This window comes from Rattus norvegicus, chromosome 6 (assembly GCF_021556685.1).
Source record: "Rattus norvegicus strain SHRSP/BbbUtx chromosome 6, alternate assembly SHRSP_T2T, whole genome shotgun sequence".
Classification (NCBI taxonomy): Eukaryota; Metazoa; Chordata; class Mammalia; order Rodentia; family Muridae; genus Rattus; species Rattus norvegicus.
The window spans coordinates 82,476,500-82,495,902 of NC_141539.1; positions in this window are offsets into that span (position 1 = coordinate 82,476,500).

The following is a 19,403-nucleotide window of genomic DNA, read 5'->3' on the forward strand; positions in this document are numbered from 1 at the left end:
AAAGCCAAAGTATGGAAATTTATAAAGCTAGCAGTAAAAACTCTCATTTATACAACAGTTTATATTTCTTTGGCCTTTCTAAATTTTATTTTTCCTCATTTATTTTGTGTTTGTGTGTTATATGGAGGTGACACATATCAGTAAGGATTATTTGCCACCAAGCTTTGGGAAGGGCCATCTTACCGGCCCCATCACTAACCTCTCTGGCATTTTTCTATGAACATAAAAGTAAACATTAATTTTTTATAAAACTACTTTCATCCTGGCAAATTTTCTACCTTTCTATTTTTAGTAAGTATCAGCTATGAACGCCCTCTTTTCTTCAAATTGTACATAGCCTCTTGCATTTACTCGAGACAGCTCAACTATGGCCTTGCACCCCACCACCACCACTCCATCCCTTCTGCCTTGCTAACAACAAGTTAAATTACATTCCTGAAGCAAGCTCCTAAGGTCTATTCTCTTATTTGGCCACTTTGTCTTCTGAAGTTGACTACCAAGGTCCAGCTATCAAAGTATTGAGATCCAGCAATCAAAAACTCCCTTTGGTTCACCTAATCACTATGCCCAATTAAAATTAAACATTTTATCCTAACACATAGTTTCCCCATTTACCTTTATTAACTGCTATTCACCTGTGTGCTATGTCTGTCTTCTCTCTGTCCAGAGATAGTTCTTTGTCCCCTGGCACAAATACCCCTGCTTCATCTCCCTTCCCCCTTTTCTCCCCTCTCCCTTGTTCCCTTTCTTTTAACACTATTCCTCTATTTCCTATGTTTATTCCTTTTTCCTGCTCTCCATCCCTCTGGGGCAAATAAATCTCCTTTGTGTTGAGAACTTGGTCTTCGGGTGTCTTGAACCCACTTCGAGATTCCTACACTTACCCTATCAAAGTCCACAGTTTATTTAATATGTATGTATTGCCTACTAAGTACTAGGTGTAGAATCCCTATTGCAAATGTATAAAGGAGAAAAGTGAGTAAACTATAAGTTACACTGCAGGGTGAGCAATGTCTTACCTGTTTCACTCAGGAATAATGGGGACAATGGGCAATGTGTTCTGAGCACAAGCAACTGCTTACACAGGATGGGTGCTAAAGAATTAGTGCATCGTTCTTGCAAATTCCTGCTGTCTTAGTTACTTTTCCTGTAGCTATCACAAGAAAGGCAGCTTAAGTATAAAGATTGCTTTTTGCTCCCAGTTCAAAGTAAAACCTATCAGAGTGGAGAATTCAGGACAACTGTGATGCTTATGTCCAGCCACTTTCTCCTTTTCATAGATCAGCATCCTAGGGACAGTTTCTACCATAGTGACCAAGTCTTTCCACTTCAAGTAACACAATCAAGATAACCCCCAACAGGCCATGCAGAGGCCTGTCTCTCAGATGATTTTAGATTTCTTCAAGTAGATTAATACTAACACAGTTGTAAAGAAAGAATGTTCCATAAGAGCTTTCCTGAAACCTACACCTGGGCATGTTTCCTGAATTTAAGTAGATTCATTCTTAAGATGGACAAACAAAATTATTTATCAGTTGACTAAGAGCTCTTAGGCCCTGGGTCTCAGCAGCCTAAACGGTAGAGTTTGCTGCACTGTACTTTCAGGAGACCCAGCCAGTCTTCATTATTTTACAAGTGCTAGTCACTGGCACAGGAACCCTAATGAATCATAGGTTTCAATTTCTAGGAAACCTTTTCAGAGATGCAGCCCCAAGATAGAGCGTCCTCGAAGCACAACCACAGCAAATGAGGTCAGTGGGCACAATGGACAGGATGTTGACAGAGCTGAGGAAATGCGAAGGCAGAATGCTCCCTCTCGGCCTAAATGAGCCCTATAGAAGGATGATTTATTACCAGAAGACAGAGGGAAATGATTAGCCTTAATGAAGTGCCTCGTAGTTTATGCAAATTGAATCTGATTCACTAGTGATCTTGGATTCAAAATTCTCAGTGACTTCTAGCTAATCAACGTTAATCACAGACATGCCTAAGGGGCCTTTCGTCTGAAGCCTTGAAGGGAGCCTGGCTTTATGGCATGGTGATGGGGCGGTAGGGCACACACGCACGTGCATGCTCACGCACATGTGTACACACATGTGCGCGTTTGCCCTTAGGATGAAGAAGTCTGAAGTTTTCTGTTCTATCTGAAGCCTTCCCTCCAACTCTTCTTTCTCAGTTTTAGTTTTATTTTATTTTACTAGGAGGAAAATAACTATAAATTCCCACCTAAAAAATGAAAAATAACAACAACAAAATTGGATCAGATTCCCTCCACATCGGTTCTAGAATCTACGCTACTTAATCATCGACCTACTAAAGCCAAGGACACAGTCCCCCGTCAGGCGCACTCTGGGTAGAACTAACATCCTTAGGCTGCCGTAAACTGCCAGAAGGTGAGGGAATGGAGAACAACGAGAGGCAGAAAAATCCTTTTCAGACAATTTTATCACACTCGATTTTTGTTTTTAAAACTAAAATTAATACGTAATGAAAGTGGTTAGAGGGTAAGTAATCAGAAGATTATTCCCTAGTATCTGCAAAATCCCACATGAGGGTGCTCTCATGACTGCTGTTTAAACACTATCTGCACCCCACGCTGCAGCTCTCTGAAGGTATAAGCAGACCTCTCAGTCCACTGGGCCCAGTATTTCATCCAGCCTTGAAAGCAATTCATCAGCTGTAGGCACCGGAAACTTCCTTCACGAGTTAAGGCCTGCGTTATGCTCGTAGTCTCTCGGCCCTGCTAGTATATTATGTCTTTCCACTGAGTACCTCCCACTTCCTGGCCTTATTGCTGGGTCATCAAATAATAACTAATTTTATGTGTCCTTTGAATACTGCCAAGCGGCTTATTTTTAAGGATGAGAAAGCTAGTGTGTCTGACAATCAAAGTAGTCACATTGCACGGTATCGAAGGAAGTTTTTCAGAAGGAGCCCAACTTCAGCTGCCAGGCAGTCGGCCACAGGGAAGTCCAGGCCAGCACTGCCACCTGAACTCTTGGCCTTACCTGTACTGTAACGAGGAAGGCTCTGAAGGAAGGCTTTTGATGTTCTATGCAGTCTAGGTACTATTTACTTTATCTGGTTAGCAAATTAAAGAAAACCATTTCTTACCTGATACTGCTCTCATCTCAGAAAATTACATTTTAAATAAACAAAATAGAAATAGCTACTTTTTTATTAACGGGTAAAATTAGAGCATGACTAATCCACCATATTCACTTTGGGTTTTTTTTGTTTTGTTTTGTTTCAAATTGTTAGAAACTTCTATAGCAAAGGGCTCTAGAGAGCAAGAACAACTGTTTTTTCAATGCCTCAAGGAGACAAACAGAGAGGGATACATGAGAAACCAGAGTGTGACCTTCTGTGGCAATCTGCCTGCCACCTCTCCAGACAATGTACCAGACACAACCTGGGGCCTCAGTGTCTCTGCCCAGGATTTCCCAGGCACTCCCTCAGGGACCCCTCTGGAGTTGCATGTGCACACTGAATTTTCATAAGAGTGATACTTATTCTATTCCAAACAGAAAATGAATCTTGAGTGAAAACTTCCACTTACCAGTATATATTCAGGAATAAGAGGCCATATTACATCATTTCTAGAAGTGCATTTCTAGAAGTCAATCTAACTTTTCTCTATAGACATTGTTATCTTTCCAGTGCTGATGTTCCTCGACATCAGCCCTCGAAAAACCTGCCTGCTGCAGCAGTGGCCTCAGTTCCTGTGCTGGGCACCACAGGGTCAGAGAAGCACAATTCCTCTGTGCTAGTGCTGTGGACAAACAGTTCTGGAACTTACTTACCTCACCTCAAAGCACCTCACCTAATAGGCAGTACAGTGTCGTGAAAATTCTGGAGTTTTAGTTTCTTTAAAAGAACACAGAAATATTATAATACTGTGCTTTCATTTTAATCCCAGGTGTAGTGATGTGGGGCTGCTTCAGACTGTCAGCAGCTGAATGTGATTTCCCTTGTGCTCTAGCAGAGACATAGTTTTGCCAGCTGCAGATAGATTTTGCAGTTGTGTAACATTAGGAATTCTGGGAACTTTTCAGAGGTATATAAATGCTAGGACCCTGAGAGGCAAAGTGGGTGGTTGTTGGTTATTTAGGGAGGTTGGTTGCTACATACTAATAGCTGTGCTTAAAGAAGAAATAAAAGGAAAGAAATTAGTTTGAGTTCTCTCTCTCTCTCTCTCTCTCTCTCTCTCTCTCTCTCTCTCTCCTCTTTCCTTCTTTCTTTCTTTTCTAGTGTTAGGGAATGAAATGGGTAGGGGTGACAAAAGGTGGGAAAAAGAACCCACAAAGTAGCAAGAACAATTAACAATTATAGTACAGTAAACTGTAACTTACGTTTACATATTTAACATGATTTGTGAGCTTTTCCACATAGATAAATGATAAGAAATCAGTATCAACTTCATTTAAAAGAATATAAGATGGTCCGGTTCAGAAGATGGAGATGATTACAAAACTAAAAATAAGGAAACCAGGCCCAGCAGCACATGTTTTAACCTCAGCCCCCGCAGGAGCAGAATTACGGAAAGTTTGAGGTCAGTATTACTGAAACCCTGTCAAAAATAAAAAACAAAAACTAAATACCATTCCTCTACTGGTTTTTGTGTTGAGTACTTATTATTCTAAGGACTTTTCATGCTACTATCTCTGAAATTATATAAATATTTTCGCTTATAAGTTAATAAGGAAAGCAAATTTTAAAGAATTTGCTAGACTTGGAAACTTCACGCAATGAACAAAGCAGCACAGGGGCTCAATCCCTAGTTCTGCCTGATTCCATAAACCTGCAATCAAAACCAAATGGAAAAGCACAACGTTCCCTCACAAAAGACTGCTCTGCTGTATTCTTTTTTTTTTTTTTTTTTTGGTTCTTTTTTTTGGAGCTGGGGACCGAACCCAGGGCCTTGCGCTTCCTAGGCAAGCGCTCTACCACTGAGCTAAATCCCCAACCCCACTCTGCTGTATTCTTAAAGCTAAACTTAGAGCAATGAGAAAAGACTAGGTAATGTTTGACCTACATACCAGCAAAGATGGCATAGCAGTAACGGAAATGTCCAGCTCTTCTTCCCCTCCTTCTTCTTCTTCTTCTTCTTCTTCTTCTTCTTCTTCTTCTTCTTCTTCTTCTTCTTCTTCTTCTTCTTCTTCTTCCTCTTCTTCCTCTTCTTCCTCTTCCTCTTCTTCCTCTTCTTCCTCTTCTTCCTCTTCTTCCTCTTCCTCCTCTTCCTCCTCTTCCTCCTCTTCCTCCTCTTCCTCCTCTTCCTCCTCCTCCTCCTCCTCCTCCTCCTCCTCCTCCTCCTCCTCCTCTTCTTCTTCTTCTTCTTCTTCTTCTTCTTCTTCTTCTTCTTCTTCTTCTTCTTCTTCTTCTTCTTCCATCATCTTTGTCTCCTACCCTCCTCCCCCTCCTCCTTCTTTATGTGTAACAGTGTTTAGCTGCATTTACATTTGTGCACCACATGACCAAGTCAGAATAGAGCATTGATATCCTAAACCTGTAGATACAGATGGTTTTGAGCTGTACCACAGGTTCTAAATCAAACTCAGTGCCCATGTGTTCGAGGCTCTTCCCCACTTTTTCTTCTAATAGTTTGAGTGTATCTGGTTTTATGTGGAGGTTCTTGATCCACTTGGACTTGTCAAACTCAGGTCCTTTACAAGAGTAAGTCAGTGATCTAACGACTTAGCCATCTCTCTATCCCCTCTTTTGCTTCTTTTTTTTTAGAATACCATCTTGAAAAAGAATTGTCAAATAAAAAAAAGAAAGAAAGAAAGAAATATAAAGATAGACTAGATAGATGCAGTTAAGGTAAAACTAAAATAGGATTTTGAAAGGAGCCTCAAAAAATCATTTGATTCAGTTTTCAGCCTGTAGATAATGAAGCTAAGGAATTCAGCGCCATGCTCCGAGTCAGAAGTTAACAGCACTGTTTATATAGAACTGAACTGTCTCCTGGATGAACACCCTTTCTACCCGAATATATGAGAGATGATAATGAAGTTCTAATCCCTGGGTTCCAATGGGAAACATTGCATAGCAATCCTGTTGAAGTTCTGGTGTGAACTTTTGAAATCATGGAGAATGAGAAATGGTTTAGAAGAATGGTTGTCTTTAATCTGTACTGCAAAATACACATCATTAATTCAGGAAGAAATACTGTTTTTCCTGGTCCCCTCACTTTGCACAAGAATGTTGTCTTAAACACTGTGGAGTACTAACAATTCATGTAGCAGTATATCATTACTACTAGAGAGTTCTTTAAATTTAAGATGCTATAAAAGTTAATTAACAGTGGGAACTCTTTTACCAAAGCCAAAGAATTGTATTTAACTCGTTATGTATTCACTAGTTATATTTCCTGGCATGATTAAAACTATCATTAACTAATTTTAAATAAAGTTTAATGGAAACAATTAAAGATTAATGTCATTTCAATAATTTCCTAAAATTACAATAATTAATTTAAAGTTGAAATGTTTTCTAACTTTGTAATAAGTTACCATGTTCCTACATTTGTCATTGTATGTCCAACATACAGAGAAATAAGCCTGGACTATTTCCACATCCTGAGCATGCCCCAAAGAGTCAACTCAGAAGGAACCATGCTGTGCTGTGCTCCATCTCTTTGACTGCCTGCTAATCAAGCAGCAGAAGATTTTGTTCAGGATCTGCAGCAATCTAAGCAAGAGTTGACTCTTTCTTCAATGCAAAACTGCCACCAAAATCCACAGAAATACAGTGTTCTCTGGTTATTTTTGCATTGCCTGGATTTGAGCTGTTACATGCTGAATGATGTTATTTTTTATTATTAGAACAGTATATACACTTAAATCCAGTTTTATGTTTTACATCTCATCTGTTGGGGAAATGTCCATAAACAATATTATAATCACTATAGGGCCAACAGTTTTTGTCAACAGGTTTTAGTGAGTAGATTGTATGTTTGCACACAAACATCCTTCCATATGGACTTTTCCTGCCTGTGAATATTAAACCACTTTCTCTCCTACTCTTGTGACTCTCCTCTTCCCATACCTCTATTTTTTTTCAAAAAGTCAATTCTAAAACACTGTTTTGTCTCTCTTCTAAGCTGAACAATTGCAGTGTTACAATGGCTACTGTATACTGGACAGTATACATCCCTTATACTGGACAGTTGTACGTATACTTTATTTAATGACGTTGATTTGGATTGCTGGCATAAACGTGCACCACTTCAAAAGTAGTGACAGGCTGTGGCTGTGGACTTTTCTGACATGACAGATTCTTTTCATGGAGCATTTTCTGTAAATTTCCTGTTTTGTGCCCCATGCTGCTCACTTAGTGCTCTGTCCTAACCTGTTTTCAGCCATCTGCCTTTCATCAGCTATCAGTGTCCTTAGGGGTAGATATGGCATAAAACCAAAGGAGCGAGCTGGTCACAAAACCAAGACAAAGGAAGCCAATAAAATAACACTCAACAAAAGAAGGCATGCTAAGCTTTATCTCTTGTGCTAATCTCTAGGCACAAAAGAAGTCCTCCCATAAATGTATACAGAAATATTAAGCTGCACTTGTCAACTAAAAGCACAACATGAGGAAACCGTGTGTTTCCCTTCAAGAAATTGACCCAGCATGACCCAGCATGTCTGTCCAGACCAAGGAAGATACACTGAGTTCAGACTAGGGCTGCATCATAAAGAGAGAGGAGAGGAACACAAAACTGAAAACCTAGCTAAAGTAACTCTGCTTTTCAGTTGTCAGACCATCTCTACGAAGTAAGCTGTGTTGTGACATCTCGTAAGGTTCATCTTGGATACTTAGTGCATGTTTAGTAAACCATGGCTAAGATAGCAAATAAATCTTATTATAAGCCATTTAGTTAAATAAAATATATAATCCATGATGACAAAAAAAGGTGGGAGATTAGCAAGAAGGAAAGACAGCTATCATAATCCACACAAATTAAGCATTAATTTTTATTGACCACAGAGTTTTGCAAAATATTGAGATATTATTACGCATTGACTAAAAGATGAGAAAAAATGCAATGCCTCAAATTTGACAAAACCAGCTTTTAGCACAATGAAGACCTTGCTCATCGATACGGCTACCCAAAATTTAAATGGCTAACAAATAACAAGTAAATAAAGGTCCTAATGTATTAAATAGACTGCTGATACATAATGTCCAGGTTAAGGAAGTTCATATGTAGTATTCACATTAAAATGTTAGAGCAAAAAAATGTAGATGGGCGATAACTAAAACAAGAATAGCAAAATATCAATAGTTGTTTATAGTAGATTGTAAATACTCAGAGATTCCTTACAAAATTTACATTGATGTGTACTTGAAAGGAAAGTACTGAACCTAAATGAATAAATTACCTCAAGAAATAATCAAAATAACCAGCCCCCTTATATGCTCTCATAGACAATAAATATCTACATGAATACTATTTCATGGTGAGTTGAATGTTGGTTTTTAAGGATCATTCTATGACTATGGAAAAGAAGTGAGAAATCCTATGAAAACAATCCCAATGGTCCAAAGGCTGCGAGTACAGGAGTGTCACAAGTTAGAGGTCTGCCCTGACTACACGGTGAGTTCAAGCCCCATTTTTCCAAAAAGTCAACTCTGAAACACTGTGTTGTCTCTCTTCTAAGCTAAGCAATTGCAGCGTTACAATGGTGCTGCATAGTCATCCTCCATACTGGACAGTTGTACATAGAAGAGGCACAAATGCAGAGAAGGGGGGATGGAGGGGAGAGAGAAACAAAACAAAGTAACTCAGAAAAGGCAGTCCCTACCCACCTCCTTCACGCTGACAGATTTTGCCTGCCCACATATCACGCCTCCTTCTTGTCACATCTCCAGCTTGCTACCTTTTTGTGTTCTCTGGATCCCCTCTTCCTCCCTGGGGATTTGGATGCTGTCAAGGTCAATTTTTGAACAACAGCAACTTGCACAGTAAGCCGTGTAGCTAAGAAACCAATAGCTGTCAGTTGTCAACTGACAACTTTCTCAACATGAAACTTTCACATATAAAAATAGATCACTCTTTGAACATAGAATCAAAACATTTACCTTCCTTACAAATATTCCATGAAATTGACTACCAGTTAATCATGAGGCAATCTCTAAATTAGACAGAATTTCTCTCAAATAGACACGTATGTATTTGAGAAGATCTTGAAGAAACTGACCTGTAGCAATCTAAACATTTAAGTAGATCAAGGTGGTTCACAGGACATTTCTTTTTTTTTTTAAATATTTTATTTATTTATTATATATGAGTACCCTGTAGCTGTCTTCAGACACACCAGAAGAGGGCATCAGATCTCATTACAGATGGTTGTGAGCCACCATGTGGTTGCCGGGATTTGAACTCAGGACCTCGGGAAGAGCAGTCGTTGCTCTTAACCACTGAGCCATCTCTCCAGCCCTTCACTGGACATTTCTATTGCTAGGCACAGGTCACGTTACACTTCTGAGTCTTTCTGTGGTTAGATGCAGTCATATAACACTCACCAATAATAGTAAAGCATTTTATTGTCAGATCAAAACATTTAAGTTCTCTCCTTTCTCGAAGGGATGTCCACCATCAATCTTTAAATGGCAGATGTGCCATCTACACAGCTTCCTGTGCAGTTATAATAGGCAAAGCCCTTTTGAGAATTCATGGCAAACATGTAGTTTGGGTGATAAGAAGCTATATTTGTCTGAAATACTTGTGTTCTGAAGACATTTGTCACGTGGCAAAAAAAATTTAGACATATTATGATGTTCTCCCCTTAGAGGCATATCCTGTGACTATATGGTGAAAGAGCTATCCCAAGATAGGATAATGAAACTTTGTTGGTATAATAAAAAAATAATCAAATCAAAGTTTGGGTTATCCTAAACGGATATTTTGTTAGGTGACCTTCACCTAATTAATAAGTCCATCTGCCCAAGACACGGAAGCAGAAGCAGGGACACCTGTTGCTCTGAAGAAGTCACTATTTACCAGTCACTGTTATAAAGAGGAGAGTTTCTAAGCCACTAAACTTAATACCTAGCTGTCTAGCCAGAACATGGGCAGTGCCACCACTCCACTGTGAGGCAATTGCTGCCAACAGTTAATGAGCTTGGAATGAACCCAAAGTCTCAGGTGAGATCACAGTCCATGCCGGTATTTTTATTTTCAGATTAAGGAGACCTGGAAGAGAGTTTCTGGTGAACTCGCACCAGAATTCTACTTACAGAAACTAAACGTTAATATGGTTAATAAATCGTATTCTTTCATTTTTTTATTCACTTTCCATCCCACTCACTGCCCCCTTCCCAGTCACTCCTTCACACAATCCTTCCCCCTAACCCTCTTTCCCTTCTCCTCTGAGTGCGTGGGGGCCCCCTAGGTATCTCCCTCTGGCACATCAAGTCTCTGTGGGGCTAGGCACATCCGTTCCCACTGAGGCCAGAAGACAGCACAGCTAGAAGAACATAGCCCATAGACAAATAGCAGCTTCTGGGATAGCTCCCACTCGAGTTGTTTGGGACCCACACGAAGACCAAACTGTACATCTACAAAGTATTTGCCAGAAGGTCTAGGTCTAGTCCATGTATACTCCTTGTTTGGCGGTTCAGTGTCTAAGAGCTCCAAGAGTCTAGGTTACTTGACTCTATTGCTCTTCCTCTGGAGTTCTCATCCCCTTTGGGGCCCACAATCCTTCTCCGTATTCTAAGAGTCCCCAAGCTCCATCCATTGTTTCACTATTGGTGTCTACATCTGTCTAAATCAGCTGCTGGGTAGATCATCTCAGAGGGCAGCCATTCTAGACTCCTGATACTCTGTTATGCTTGCAGAAAGGAATCAAGCATAATTGTATTCTTTTTTAAGATGTGCTTTAATTAAAAGAAAATTACATCACTTTTCTTCTTCCTTTCAACACTCAAGACCCTAATTACTGTCCCTTAGACCTCTCCCATGCCCCCCAACTAGCAAGTAGATAGTCATTTTTTCTTTGACTATTATTATTAAAAACATATGTCGGTCTATGTGTTTGTGTGTGTGTGTGTGTGCACAAATATACATAAATACAACCTATGGAGTATGGATTTTTGGTGGTTGTGTATATATGATTTCAATGATAATCACTTTGCACTGAATAACTGATAAGGGGGCTTATCCCTGGGACAGTCTAATTGTCCTCAAGTGATTAGTTTCCTACAAGTCTTTGTCGAGAGCTGGGACCATATAAAAAATTTCCCCTTGCACATCAACATGTCCATATTTCCATTGTTCCAGTTGTTTACCCAGTCCTTTGGAGAGAGACTGTTTTACAGCAGACTTCCTGGTATTCTGACTCTTAAAATCTTTCCAGTCCCTCTTCTAGGATACTCCCTGAGCCATAGGTTCAGGAGCTGTGGTGTAGGTACATCCGTATGGCTAGACTTCCTAGGTTCCATTTATCTCTGTATTGTGTCCAGTTGTGATTTTCTGTGATATTCTCCATTTGTTTTATGGAAAGGCTTCTTTGATGAGAGAGCTAACCACACTTAAAGGAAGTTAAACCACTTGAGTTGATCCAAACAAGAACCATTGACTAACAAAAATCTCAGTACCAGGCATGAGAAATCCCATCTCAAATGGTTGGTCAGAATAAGTCAAGGGACCCTCAAAACAGTACAAATCAGTGGTTCTCAATCTTTAGATCGAGACCCTTTTGGGGTCAAATGACCCCCTCTACAGGGGTCATCTAAGACCATCAGAAAATACCAATTTTTACATTATAATTCATAAACAAAGCAAAATTACAGTTATGAAGTAGCAATGAAAATAATTTTATTGTTTGAGGTCACCACAACATGAGAGACTATTATTAGAGGGGTCATAGCATTAGGAAGGTTGAGAACTCCTGACATATATTTAAACCTTGACTGCCACTCAAGAGTTAAGGGTGGGCCTCTGTTGCTGAAGACAGAACACACTTAAGATATAGGACTTGGAGGACTAGAGCTGGATTTGACTTGAAAGCCTCTTTTTCATGCTCTACCATCTTTGGTTCGAGAAAATACTATGTAAGCTGCCAAAGAAAGGAAGCAGTTAAATAGTCCTACTGAGCTGCAGAACCTATGAACCATGACAATTACCAGCATAGCAAAATACACATAGCTACAGTAAGTGGTACTCACATGTTGGTGGCAGCCAATAGACATCTAATTGGATTTAAGACCCACTTAACAGAATAGGAATCATTCCTAGTGCTGGAAACCTAGTCGAGGATGATAGACCTTCAAAAATATTCCACTACCACCACTTTACTAGACCATAATTCCCTACTATGTTCTAACTCTTACTCTTACAAATATCCATTCTAGCTTTTAAGTTTATGGTGATTTGACATCACAAGAGAAAACCCAATACGGGGCAATGGAAACTATGTTGATTGACAAAATTGGTAAGTAAATAATGATGTTGCGATTATTTCATCTCTAGAAACACTTAAAAATCAGGAAAATCAGATTAATAGCTAACACATCTATACAACAGAGTACCATTTAGCTAATGAAAGGAAAAAGGAATTTTAAGAAAACTAGAACTACCTGTGATCTAGCAGCCCAGCTTCGGCTATATATTCAAAGGAAATGCTATAAAGGTATGTTCGTTAGAGTATTGCTCACAGAGCCATATTATACAGATCAAGTGTCTGCTGCTCAGTGAATGGAAAAAAATGTGCTATATATGCATAAAAGAATACCATTGATCCTTTAAAAGAAGGAAATTCAAACACTTGCATCAACATAGATAAAACTGGAGATGTAATTCCAAAGTAAAACAAGCCCAACAAAAACAAGAGGTGTATGCTAAATGATTCTACGTGTACATGGGCTCTAAGGACATTAAATATAAAGATGATTCCTGTCCGGGGGTTGTCAGAGAAAGGGTGGCCTGGGAATATGGATAAAATATACAAACTTTCAGTTGTAAAATGAGTAAGTCCAGAGGTCCAATAAAATGGTAGCTCCAATTATAAGTAATGTGCAGTATTCCTGAAATTTGCTGAGGAAGCAGATCTTGAGCATTCTTACCAAAATATGCAAATGCTAATGATATGAATTGATAGATTGTTGATATGAGCTTGGTTGTAATATCACTTCACAATATATACATATATCAAAACATCATGTTGCATGCCTTGAGCATTTATAATTTTAATTTGTCAATTATACTTCAGTAATGCTGGGCAAATAAAGTAGATGAGGTAGATATATTTTCATATATGTGTGTGCGTGTGTGTGTGTGTGCATAAAATATATGTGTGTGTTCTCTCATTTTCCTTTATGTGTGATATATGCACATGCACATACATACAAATTGTGCATATATGTATGCGCATGCATGTGGAAGCCAGAGATCAATGATCAATGTCTTCCTTTTCCAATTTTTATCTCACTTCGTAAGACAGGGTCTTTCACTGAACATGGCATTCTCCCATCTCAGCTGTCATCCCTGTGCAGCAGCATCCCTGGGATTATAAGCACACTCCCAACTTTTAGGTGGGACCTGGAAATCCACAATCATCTCTTCATCCTTGTACACCAAGTACTTTAGCAACTGAGTTAATATGCCCCAGGTCTCATTCACATTTCAAATGCATATGTAAAAATACTTACATATTCACAAATAATTTAGGACAATGGATATTTACTAATAGCAGCAATATTAATGATTGGAGACTAGAAATCAAAGATAAAAGCATATATAAACTAATCTGTTGTGTATATGTGCATGATAAATATATACAAGGATAGCACTTGACATGGTATGCATGTAGAGGTTGGAGAATGACTTTGTGAAGTGGTTCTCCTCTTCCATTTTTTACTTGGGTTCTGATGATAAACTCAGGTGGTTGGCCTTGCTCAGGCTGTCCACTGAGCCATCTAACTGGCCCCCTAAACTTCTATACTGCTTGCATTTTTATCACGTACAAGTATTACTTTTCCAATTAAAAATAGGTTGAATGAGAAATGCACAAGCCTGTGTTTACTGAATCTACTGAGTACAGAACGTTGCCATGCACACATGGGAATTCGTGGAGTAATGGCTTGTTTGACAGTACGTCAGATGGGACATGACTTCTGCATAAAATTGGGAAAAGGGAGTTGATGAAGTCCCATGAGGAAGAAAAAAAAATACAGCTTGCAGATGTTGTGAATGTAGGAGAAATAGGGTTTGAAGAATGGTTTCAACATTGCAGGGTTAAAATGACAGAAAATTGGACATTGAACTGCCTGAGGATCCAGCTATACCTCTCTTGGGCATATACCCAAAAGATGCCCCAACATATAAAAAAGACACGTGCTCCACTATGTTCATAGCAGCCTTATTTATAATAGCCAGAAGCTGGAAAGAACCCAGATGCCCTTCAACAGAGGAATGGATACAGAAAATGTAGTACATCTACACAATGGAATATTACTCAGCTATCAAAAACAATGACTTTATGAAATTCGTAGGCAAGTGGTCGGAACTGGAAAATATCATCCTGAGTGAGCTAACCCAATCACAGAAAGACACACATGGTATGCACGCATTGATAAGTGGCTATTAGCCCAAATGCTTGAATTACCCTAGATGCCTAGAACAAATGAAACTCAAGACAGATGATCAAAATGTGAATGCTTCACTCCTTCTTTAAATGAGGAAAAAGAATACCCTTGGCAGGGAATAGAGAGGCAAAGATTAAAACAGACACAGAAGGAACACCCTTTCAGAGCCTGACCCACATGTGGCCCATACATATACAGCCACCCAATTAGACAAGATGGATGAAGCAAAGAAGTGCAGACCGACAGGAGCCGGATGTAGATCGCTCCTGAGAGACACAGCCAGAATACAGCAAACACAGAGGCGAATGCCAGCAGCAAACCACTGAACTGAGAATAGGACCCCCGTTGAAGGAATCAGAGAAAGAACTGGAAGAGCTTGAAGGGGCTCGAGACCCCATATGTACAACAATACCAAGCAACCAGAGCTTCCAGGGACTAAGCCACTACCTAAAGACTATACATGGACTGACCCTGGACTCTGACCTCATAGGTAGCAATGAATATCCTAGTAAGAGCACCAGTGGAAGGGGAAGCCCTGGGTCCTGCTAAGACTGAACCCCCAGTGAACTAGACTGTTGGGGGGAGGGCGGCAATGGGGGGAGGGATGGGAGGGGAACACCCATAAGGAAGGGGAGGGGGGAGGGGGATGTTTGCCCTGAAACCGGGAAAGGGAATAACACTCGAAATGTATATAAGAAGTACTCAAGTTCATAAAAAAAAAAAAAGTAAAAAAAAAAATGACTACAAAGCATGTTTGTCCTCCTGGACAGGTCTGGGGAATATGGTGCTTTGAATGAGAGTGGCTCACATAAGCTCATGTGTTTGAATGCATGGCCTGCATTTGGTAGAACTGTTTGGGAAATATTAGGTGATGATTCTCAAAAGCCCTTTTCATTCTCAGGTTAGTTCTTTCTCTGCCTACAACTTGCAGAGAAGACATAAGCTCTCAGCTACTGCTCCAATGCCATGGCTACCTGCTAGCTTCTTACAGTGCTATTCATACTCACACTCTGAAACTGTAAGCAAGCCCCCAGCTAAATGCTTTCTTTTATAAGTTGCTGAGGACATTGTGTTTTGTGACAACAATAGTAAAGTAACTAAGAAGGGAGGCAACTTCAGTTTGTAGCAGATGTTGTGGGTACCCAGTCCCAAATCCCCAGCCCACTTCTATGTGTGGCCACAACTCTGCTAGACAGTTCCCTACACCCTGCCATCAGCACCTCCCAAGCCTTTTGTTTTCTGCTTGGGGATTTTTGCCACAGTTGCAGGCACTAAAAATACTAGAAAGTTAATGTTTCTGAGAGCGATGTTCAGCCAAAGCCCATGGGTCCCAGAGAACAAATACTTCACATTTCATACTGAAGGGAGAGATTCTAGGAGCACAGAGCCCCTCACTGCTATAGCAGCAGAAAAAAATTATAACATAACCTTTTCTTTCCCCACACCTCGGTTTTCTCCTTAAGCTTCCTGCAGTAAGTACCAATAATCAAATGCATCCAAATTCTTATTTAAAGCTGTAGTTTTGTAGGTATTCAAACCAAGACAGGGTATGTTAATGAAGAAAACTTTTTTTTAAAGTGCCATTTTAAAATGTTGATTTTTTGCAAAACAACAGAGAACTGCTTCTTGCGCTATTATTTCTGGTGGCAGTCTCAGTTAATCCTCGGTCTCAAGAAGCACTGGTCAGCATGCCTCTTCGGAAGAACAGATTCTGCGGTGTAATAGATGGCATTCAATCATCGAGAAAGCCATTGTGCTAAATGAGGCCTGTTCTAAGAAGGCTAACCTGTAGTTCCTGGCAGGAGACATTTCAAATACTCACTAAATTCTCCTTAGTTTCATTTTGCCTTGTTATGCCTCATTATGCCCCGAGTAACACAGCCAATCATTCCCCTCGGCCCTTACTGTTTATTGCCTTCCTAATATGGTACAAAATGCTTCCAATTTCTTCCTTACTCTCTAGTCAAGCTTACTTGTCACTGCTCTTAATCTCATCTCATTCAGTCATACTAATTACCCTGCTGCGATTCTGTCCTCTCTATGTGTACCAAGAGTTCTACATAAAGACTCTCATTAGAGAAGTGGAGTGCAGGAGACGAGCCTCTTCCAGAAGACTCAAATTTGAATAATGGCAACAATGAAGAAAGAGTCCCTTTGTCTGCCTTCAAAATCCTTGATACATCACAAGAGCCTATAATTCGTAAGCCATTTAATTTCACAGGGGAAGCCTAGGGTTCTGAGATTCCTCTCCATCAAGGCAACTATTTACAGTAGATTTTCCTTAGTTCTAGCCCTGTTAGCTTTGTGCTCCTCCTTTGATGTAGTTACAATTAAGGGGCTGATTGCAGTCCCAGTTGGCCACTGTGTTCAAAGAGAAAAATAGACCAGCACCAAATCCAAATGATTGCTCTAACTACACTCCCTCTCTCTGCCTTGCTCACCTTGAAGGTAGTTGCGTGGCCCCAAACCTTTCATCGCTAATACTGGAGAAAGTTTTATTCTTTTGTAAATCTTCCTCATCCCCTTTCTCTCTGTCTTCCAAGGCTTCTTCTGGGGCCCACGTAAATGCTCTTGATGAACATATTTATTTCCTGAAGATACAGGGCATCCTGAAAACCTGACTGAACATCAACCTCGGTATCTGCGCTTTGATCACTGTCCCCTCACAAAAGCTTCTGCGCTAAAGCCTTGGAGATTCTGGTGCCTGTTCCACGAGGAGAAGATCTGCTATAAAGGGTGCAAGCTTTCCAGACAACAGAGACAAGGAGGGTGGGGGTAGATCTTCATTTGCTTGGCAACTTTTAATTTGGAGAAAAATAAAAGAATACAAACTGTGAAAAGTTTGATACTACTATATTTAAGAAGGAATTAAGGTGTTTTCTGACCGCATAGAATCAAGCTATTGCTTCCCCGTGAATAAACGAACCTGGATTTGGAAATGTGGTGACATCACTGTGAGTGACGTCATTCTGAGAGTTTATTTTTGGAGCATCCTGAGGTGCACTGCAGGAGTAATGACATGGTCACTCTGCACCAGCTACTTCACACGTGGGCTGGTTCCACTCTCAGAAACTTTCATTTTCTAAGACCGTAATGACCTGCTTGGCTTGTAGATTACAGCCATGGGTGGAACAAAAACTGTTTTCCCGTCCGCACTCTGCTTCACAGTAACCACGTTTAACTACTGCGCTTCGCGGCCATGTCGTTATGATCACAGCTAACGTGTAACTCAGATGAAAGATAAACTGCTCCCGAGAGTGTCACTCTGAGGAATCTGGATGGTTGAACCAGCAAATGTTTATTTAATAATTAAATTTATCATTTAATTAAATGTGTATCCGTTTTCAAGATCTCTTTATTATAGCCAATGACCCTATGTTATGAGGAAATGCTTTTCATAAATTCTATTGTGAAGCCATGGTGGCTGTGTTCGTTAGTTGATTAGTAATGTGATTTCCATCACATTAATCCTAACCATCTTCTGCAAGGAGGCAAAGAAAACCAATTTGGTCAAGATGAGTGCCAACGCTGGCCAAGAGGCTTCTGGGAAAGGTATGGTCTTCTTTGTACAGTGCTATCCTTATTTCTTCTGTTTTTGTTTTAACATAAACTTCAGGTCTAAAGACTAAATTGATAGAACTATCATTTCATTTATTCTTTTGTGTATGTGTATGTGCATGTGCGTGTGTGTATGTGTGTGGTGTGTATGTGTGTGTACTCACATGTGTGCACATGTATGGAAGTTGATACTGGATGTCTTCTTTCACCACACCCCACTTCATTTATGGAGTCCAGGTCTCTCCTAGACTCAGATTTGCCAATCCCAGCTGTCTAGGTAGCCAGCTGGCCTCTAGTGCTGGTATTGTGGGCTCACAGCCAGCTACCACACCTGCCCAGCTTTTATAAAGCATTTATTTACTTCTTTTACATGTATCAATGTTTTTTCCTGTATGTATGTGTGTGTTCAGCATGTGCATGCCTGAGGAAGCCAGAAGAGGGAATCAGATCTGGAACTCGACCACCTTAACAATCAGAAATTAATGGGGAGACATTCAAACACCAAACACCAAAGAGCCAGGACATTTAAGGAAATATTTTTAAGAATGTATTATCTATTATGCTGAAAAACATAAAAAGAAATGGATGGATGCATTCCAGTAGGCTGTGTGTTTCAGAGTCTTTTGAACAACACTGACCAACAAAAAGGCACCGAATAAAGTTCCTTTTTCTCTATGTCCACACCAGCCTTTGCTGTTGTGTGTTCTCTTGATGAGGGCAGTTCTGACTGGGGTGATCTAGAATCCCAATGGAATTTTGACTTGCATTTCCCTGGTGACCAATGTTCTTGCTTTTAAATGAAAAATCAGATTCAAAGAACTTAGCTGTATCTGAGTTCTAATCTTCTGGGTTATAAACTTAGATATTTGTCTCACTTGCTGGAGACTGCTGTTTCTTCATTTATAAAATTCTAATAATGGCTGCACCTTTAACAGTTTAGAATTATCTTGATACAAAAACAATTCATGGGGCTGTGTTTTGACTATGACAGCACTCTGTCATTTCAAGGTAATGGTATTTTGGTTTATTATAGCTAAAGGTTAGGGTGAAACTTTTATTACCCATGATGGCTTTATTCTCAGACCAAGTCCAATATATCAAGATAGATATAAGAAATAACTTATTTTAAACCCAAACTGAGCCCCAGAACCAGTCATCTCAAGGGAAAATATCGATGTGCTTTTGAAGGGGTTTCGATGGAATAGCTCCTCACATCTGTGTTTGTGTTGCCAGTGCAGTGACTGCCTCTGGCAAAGAAA